General features: G+C 33.1%; 1 long non-coding RNA gene across 1 annotated transcript; it reads left to right on the top strand.

The window, feature by feature from the left end:
* The first annotated feature begins 227 nt into the window (after positions 1–227).
* Positions 228–1,572, top strand: LOC113274004. Its single transcript, XR_003322705.1, has 2 exons — positions 228–409; positions 1,352–1,572. It is a non-coding gene; the product is annotated as an uncharacterized LOC113274004 (long non-coding RNA).
* The last annotated feature ends 6,843 nt before the right edge of the window (positions 1,573–8,415 follow it).

Genomic DNA, 8,415 nt, shown 5'->3' on the forward strand with positions numbered 1-8,415 from the left:
AACCCTAATTTTGGCGACCAAATTTGAGTTTACTCTCTTCCGCTGCGGCACATTTTGAGACTAAATTTGGGTTTAGTCCCCAAATTTGGTCTTGATTGTGGTTGCTCTAAGGCACGACACCTTACACAGAGTAGTCCCATAGTGTAGCTAAGGCTAGGAATTTTAATGATATTGTTCCACCCTCTTACCCTATTTATCACGGGTCTGGGTGCAAACAAAATTAGCAATCCTATTAAGAAAACCAATGAAAATAGAAATGAGAAAGGGAAGGGTTTCCGGTGTTAGGACTAATAAGAAAATGAAGGGTTAGTAACGTATTGGGTTATATATGTATGAGAGTTTGGGATCGAATTTAGGATAGGGGAACAATTCTAAAGGAGGAAGACGACTGGGTTAGAGCGATTTGGAGGTAGGTTTACTACTCATCATCTTGGAGAAATTTTCTTTCTCATTTGGGTACAACCATTACTAATTGAAAGTTTGATTTCTATGATTTGAATTGGAATGTTCTCTTGCTCGAAATTGTTTGTCAAACTTGAATTTTGTGTTTGTTGTCATCAATTATTGAATGGGTACGTGGCTGCTAGTGGAAAGGAAATGATTTCAAGCTTTCCCTTCTGCCTGTTTTATGTGAACTTAGGATGTTTGTAAAAATTCCTAAACGGACATTGAATTTTGTTACACCCATGGAGCCTGATTTTGAACTCTTTTTTCCATATATGCCTTTTAGTCATCATTTTACATGGAGTAAGTTTATTTCTTGCATAGTTAAAAATGCTGACTTCAAGTTTGAAACTTACTGAATTTGGGAAACCTTACTGGATTAGGGTGCTTGTAAACTTCATATACACTTTGCTGATAAGCATTCTTGGTTTGTTGTTTGATGAAGAGGCAATTCTGTTTGTTTGAAAATGAATCTCATTTGGTTGATAGTAAAGCAAATTTCTTGAGAAAACTGGTTGAGTCCATGTCTTCCGTTATTTGGAACATAGTTCCATCTTGCGCCGGGTAATGATCCCTGATATAGTGAAATGGGTAATGATCCCCATGGGAACATAGCTTCCCGACCATCGATGGCGGTTGTCCGTGCCGAGAAACGATAGGTGGGTGTATGAATCAAGGTTTTCATGCCGTGGACTCAATGTACCGAAATCTAAATGAATTGATTTGTCGGAGACTTCATTGTATTTGTGAATTTTATTTGATGAATGCACCATGTATGTTTTGAAGTTCTATAGTCGTTTCTTTACATTTCATCCTTTTGTTTTTCTGATATTTCTTCCGCATCTCTTTGAGGATGGGAACATAAGCCTACTGAGCCGTCATCTCACCCCAATTGACGATTTTGCAGATTTTATCGAAGGGTGAAGCAAGTGAGAAGTCGTTAGTCTAAGCATGCATTACTCTTTGTCTCAATTCCATGTATTTTGATGTTTTTCTTTAAGAACATAAATATGGGAGACTTAGACACATGAAATACTATCCCTAAAGTTTATATTCTACATTTGAAAGGATTTTATGTTGGATGGTGATTGTCTTTGAAAGCTATATTTAAACTGCAAGTTGAAAAAACCATGATTTCTGACATAATTTTCCTGCACCTTGTTGTCTGCAAAACAGACACCAATAGGTAGGGATTTAGGCGACACTTGCTTAACGAAAAATATTCCTCTATGTCTTGTCTACAATGGGTTTAAAGGAATTAGCGTTTCGAATTATCGTTTTGGAGATCTGTCCCCTGAAACACAGATTGGCAGAACTGAATTATGTAGCTTCACAGTTCTGTGACATATTTTGCACATGCTTTTCACAGACCAAACGAACTCTGAATTTGGATTTTTCAGGTGCATTTGAAAGCTAAGTCTCTCTAATTTTAGAATTGGGGTCAAGATCTGAATTTGGATTTATATTGAAGACTGTGGAGCCTCGACAGCGTAGGCTGTTTGAGACGTCAGTTTTGAAATGTTCCTGCCCAGTTTTTCCACTGTGTACAATTTGGCATTCTTTTTATTTGGTTAAGCCTTGTTACTTCCATCTGTTAGATTGATAAGCACTTTGTAAAACATGCTCGGTGGACCTGGTTATCGAAATGAAAGCCTGGAGCTTAAGTGAATGATTAGATATAGGCTTTCGATACCCGCACGTAACCTCTAGAATTTGGATTAAATCCATGATCCAAATTTTGGGGTGTTACAAGTGGTGGTTGTGGGTGCTGGTGGTTGTGGCAACGATGGGGGTGGTGCAGTTAACGGTGGTGGTAGGTTTCATCTTATTTTGTTTCATCTTTTCTTCTTTCTTCCTTCTCCTTTATTTTATGATGAAACCAAATTTTGGTTTCACCTGATTTTTTTCTTAGTTTATTCGGCCTGACTTGGAAGTCGGCGTGTTTGGTTTCATCATTTTTTTAGTTGAGGAGGTAAGATGAAAATAGTTTGAGTTGCGGAGGTAATGGTAGTGGTGGTTGAGGTGATGGTGGTTGTGGCGGCAGTGGTGGTGGCAGGCAGTGGTTGTGGTAGTGGGTGGCGGTGGTGGTGGCGCGCTGGTGGTTGGAGGCGGTGGCAGGTGGTGGTGGTGGTGACGCAGTGGTGGTGGTGGGTTGTTGTTGTTGGTGACAATATTATAAAAATTAAAGGTGGGGTTGATTTTTGTTTTTGTTGGGGTGATTTAAATTAGAAGGGTAATATAGACAGTTTATGCTAAATGGGGTTTTTGTGAACAATTTGTTTTGTTGGGGTTTTTGTGTATGAATAGTGATACCTTTGGGGTTATAACTCACGGCCCGATAAAAAATAGTGTAAATCCTAGATTTTTTAGAATTAAAAAATGTTTAAATTAATTATTTAAAGTTTTTCAAATACCAAAAATAACACTGAATGAGAAAAGGGATAATGGTAGGGCTGTCAATGGGTACCCATTACCCGGAACCGGAACCGGATCCGGTAGACTTGGGTCCGGTTCCGGGTCATAAAGTTGGACCCATTAGCTACTTAGGACCCGATGGGTAATTACCCGATTGGACCCGAATCTAAACGGGTCCAAACGGGTAATACCCGTTGGGTACCCGCGGGTATCGGGTACCCGTTTATTCATACTTTTATTCATGTTTTTAGCAAAATTATAAGTATTTTTTCTAGTTTTAGCTTTGATATTTTACTCATTTAAATTTTTTCTCTTACATTTAATCTTTATTCAGTACATTCATAAGAAATAATAATAATTTTTTATAAAAATTGCTTAAATCCAAGCTAAAAAGAGAAATATATTAAGTTTTTGAGATTTTTTAAATAGTTTTCTTTAGATCCAATGGGTACCCGGAACCGACGGGTACCCGGGTATTTAAACGGGTCCGGTTCTGGGTCCACAAATTTAAGAACCGGACTCGACCTTTATAAGTAGGGTCCGGGTCCGGGTCTAGTGATACCCGGGAGGACCCGGACCCGTTGACACCCCTAGATAATGGTTCAATTAGAATTAGTGCAACTAATTGAATGAAACATGATCTCATATTCATAATATTTTAGGTTTTTAGTAAAAAAGACCATCTTCTTCAATTTAAGTTGAATTCACGAAACAGAACTGTTGGAAAAGAGAAAGATCGTCATACTATTTATGAGTTTTTATTCACAAAACTTCATATTCAAGTTGATTTTGTTAAACAAAATTGTTAGATGAGAAGAGCTAATCACAATTTAGGGTTTTATCCCGACAAATTAATCGATCCTCTTCAGAATTCGACATAATTCTCAGGTAAGATTTTAGGTTTTGATTCTGATTTTCAATTCTATTTTTATAGGTTTAGGTGTGGTTAGATTATATAGTTTTGATTAAGTATTCTCCATCCTAATTGTTATGATTTTGTTTTTTTTCCCCTACAATTTTCTATGAAACCAATGATACATACAATTTCGATTGGTTGAAGCCAAATTTGGTTTCAACGAAACCAAAATAAATTAAAATTTAGTGACCTTAGAGCATCTCCAACGACACATCTTCAACTTCCTATTAATTAGGCCACATAGGATTTACCTAATTTGTGACAAAAATCCTTCTCCAATGGCAATGTTAAAAAAGAGTATTAAAATTACGTGGATGATAATTATCTACATCCTCAAAGTCATCCTCTAGTTTCAGAGGTTGTTTTAGAGGATGTGAACGTCCTAATCACCAATATCTAAGGTTAGAATAAACTATTTAATTATTTTAAACCAATAGATTTTGCACTAAATAAGTTAAAAATATTTATGGTTGGAGATGAAATTTTCTCACCTCCTTAAATTAAGGGAATTTGATTTCACATCCCCGAAAAACGAGCTACATATAGAATTCACACGAAGTTCCCATTGGAGACGCTCTTAATGGCTAAGAATATCAGTTTTGATGTTTTTGCACGTTTTTTGTAGAAATTTATCTTTAAATGATCATGAGAGTGGTTTTGTTAACCAACTACCTAGTACTTTCATGGGTGTTGTCATTAGCATACAAAGATTAATACAAAAACTAGATTAGCGAAGTCCATGAAGACATATAACAAAAATGCGATTTGACTGACTTTTTTTACCAACTGTATGATTGCAAACACACATTAAAAATTATCAGAAAGTTTCGATGATTTTAGGTTGGTAAAAAAGAAGCTATAAGAGTATTTTGATATAACTCCAGTTGATAATCTTCAAGTGTACATTTCCACAGTTGCCGATATAGTAGTGTTCGAATATCGACAAATTATTTTCCAACTGAAGAAGACAAATGTATACAAACTTTAAAAAAAAATCACAGTAACTTTTACTAATCTCACTAATTCACTGCAACCAAAAGTATTAATGGTTTTTGATCAATTAGACTGACAGTTAACATTACAAAGTGTATATTAAATTTGTTAATACGACCAAAAAAGATTTTTACAATAAATTCAGCAAGAATTAATAATGTTCACTGTTTTTCTAATCAGATAGTTTTAACATTGCAAGCCTAGTAAGCATCCATGAGTAATTTATAGGCCAACTTTCATTACTATATTGTTGATCTTATGTGTTGTACTTATTCTCAATAAACTCATATTATCCTTCAAGTTGCTCTTCATGTAATAGAACACAAAAGGAACAGTCTATCCTGAAAATACAGAACATTTAAATATTTTGAAGAAACTTTTTTAAAATGAAACATAGTTGATTACGTTCCTTTTTGTTGATAACATGTAGGTGCCAGCCTCCTTATCAGGGCCTTCATATGAAGTTTTTTATCCTTTATCAATGGGATTAATGCACTTGTAACATTTGTTACTTGCTTTTTCTACATATTTTGAAAAAAGGATAGTTAATTAATAACACATTCATTCATGTAAAAAAAAAAAAAAAAACTCATGTTGACCACTAAGATTTCCTACAAAAATTATTAAAAACTGGTAGAAACCAAATTTTGGTTTCAACCTAAATCAATACTATGGAGACTGAATCGCTGATAGAATTATTAAAACGTGGTTACCTAATAGCATGTTTGAATACTCATCAAGAAATAGATTTTCGACTTCTAGAAGTCAAAAAGCAAGAAGTTAGTTTGGGTATAAAATTTCCGAACGACTTCTAAAAACAAAAAAAGTTAACTTTCATGAAGCAAAATATTTTTACTTCTGCTTCTGGTCTCCAAACACGCTATAAATAAATTCTATCGAGACTGTTATGCAACCAAAGTTATTAAAAATTGGCTGACAATAAATTTTGGTTCCAACTTAAATCAATGTTAACGTGACTGATTTGCAATCGAATTTACTAGGACTTGGTCATAACCAAGGTTTGATTTCAACCTAAATTAATGATAGCGGGACTTATTCACAACCAAAATTATTATAAACTAGTTGAAACCGAACTTTTTTCCAACCTAAATTAGTGATACCGAGACAAGTTCGCATCCAAACCCGATTTCAAAGAAAATTTACCGATATAAGAAATAAAAATATTTTCAAGAATCAAATTGGTTGAAATCTTTTGAAACCAAAATTAACTGAAGTTGAAAATAAAGAATTGCATAGTTGTTAGTTTACCTTTTGGATGCTTATTGATTGTTTTCTTTAGATTTTCATCTTTCTTTTTCTTTTTAACATCTCTGTTATTCACTGTTGGAATCGGATTTTCACAAATCTGGGCCAATTTATTTTCCAATTTCTTGTTTCAGCTATTGGTTTTTATTTTTGGTTTAAAACTAAGGTTCAATTCTTAGGCTTCGATAGATTTTTGGGTTTATAAAAGTTGGTTTTAAGAGAGGGAGCCGAGAGTTAGCGAGAGGTTCTGGTTTCAAGAAAGATTCGATATTTGAAAATCTTTTTATGGTTAGGTTCGATTTAGCTTTGTTCTTAGCTGATCTAAACTGGGCAGGAGTAGTAAATCTAGATTTGGTTTTGGGGTTTTTGTGCATAGTAGAAGTTAGGTCTTTTTCAGTATATGTATAGTTCGCTCTTCGAAAACTAAAAATTATAACTTTATATTTTATTTTTAGTTATACTAGACTATTACAGAAGCCCGACCCCCATACTCCTTTAAGGTAGGAAGATGGCAATCTATTTGGCCACATGATGGTCAGCAAAATCATATTTTTGAGATAACTCTCTAAACAATCAATGTTTTCTTTTTTAAATTAATCATCTTTGATGATATGTATTATTATTTTCTTAAGAATACAAACGGTTGTTCTAAATTTTGTACCCAATAGAATAACGTAGTGGTTATACTGAAGATTTTTTTTTTTTTGGGAGTGGTTGAGATTGGTATGGGCAAATACATATCTCAGTGGTTGAAATATGAATGACGAGATGAGTTATAGTAAACCATTATTGATTATTTTTTTAGAAATAAAGCACAAATTTGGTTGATTGTGACGAAATACAACCCAAATTTTTTAATTCTGTAAACCTAATCGACGTGTATAATTAAAACCCACTTTAATCATTTTCTGTTGACCTAGTTTTTTTTTCCTCTCAAACAAATATTGTAAACCTATCAGAGTGGTAAAACATGGACAAAATATAATTATTCAAAGAGTTATTTCGATAAATAAAATTAGGGTTCCATTTCCCTTAATTTATCTACCCAAAAATTTAATCATGAGAAAATATATTAGTAACATATTTGTGAGTTTTGTTTCTACCATTCCAAACAAAAAGAGTTTGATTTCTTTCCCTGTTTTAATTTATTTCTCTATCAAATCCTATGAATGTCCTCCGGATCTTAAATAAATAGTTTTATATTATAATATATGGTAAGTTTTTTGAATCGTGATAAACATATTGTTAGGAATAACAATTACGACATGAAATTTTGATAAGGTTAAGTTGGCCAAGAATTTAAAGCGTGGAGAACATGTTGCTATTAAAGCTCTGTCTAAAAACAACGATAAACAAACATAAAATCGTAGGTCGTAACCGAATTAAATCCTTTTGTTAAACCGTTTAAACTCCACTATGGATTTTGGATCTATGTGTTATATTTTGCTTAGAGAAAAGATGATGAAGCTAGGTTTGTGTTTCCCTTATCAACTTGGTATATAATATTTTTATTTTGAAAAAAAATGTTGTATCTAAGTTAAAAGTGGTTACATTTAGTCATTGCCATTTGGATTCAATAAAAATAATGAGTTGCATTAGTAAGTTATTTCTAATAAAGTAACTTGTTAAATAAACAGGTACAAATTTGTCTATTTATTAAAAATAAAGTTGTTTTTTTCTTGAAGGAAAATAAGACACAGTTTGGTGTATCGGTGTTAACATAGACCCAATGTGTATTGAGTTAATTTTGTGCTTGTTATGGGAAGTGGAATCAATTTGTACAAATCCGTTGAATTCGTATTATATGCATTATTAATATGTCATGGTTATTCTGATCAAGAAAAAAAATATTTATGGTTGACCAGTGTATTAGTAGTTTATTGTGACACATTGACATATTTTTTTGTTTCCAACGGGAAACTCCAGAAACTTATTTTAAGGGGTGTCGTTAGATTCTGGACAACTATAGAGTTGCTCATTTAAATGATAAAGGAAACCATGAGATAGTAGAAGTTTTTCTGGCAGGATGGGATGCAAATGGGAAGGTTCAATACTTGCACAAACTACATCAATTTGTTATATGGCTTATTTTTTAATTTAAGGATCTTTAGATATTTTTTTGAAAGATTAATGAAGGCTCAAAGTTTTACAAAAAGTCTATCGTTCTAATTTATCTTTTAATTTTTATTCAACGATGTATTATTTTCATATGGTGGATCAACACTAGTAACATGTAACTGTATAGGCACTGGTGCACCTGTAGTATTAATAGTGTTCGCCATGGATAACAAGAAGTGTGAGTTATTATCATTATGTGTTTAATATACAAACTACAATATGAAGTTCTTTTATAAATAACTTCAACAAACAATCATATATTT

The sequence above is a fragment of the Papaver somniferum genome, chromosome 4, assembly GCF_003573695.1.
Source record: "Papaver somniferum cultivar HN1 chromosome 4, ASM357369v1, whole genome shotgun sequence".
Lineage (NCBI taxonomy): Eukaryota > Viridiplantae > Streptophyta > Magnoliopsida > Ranunculales > Papaveraceae > Papaver > Papaver somniferum.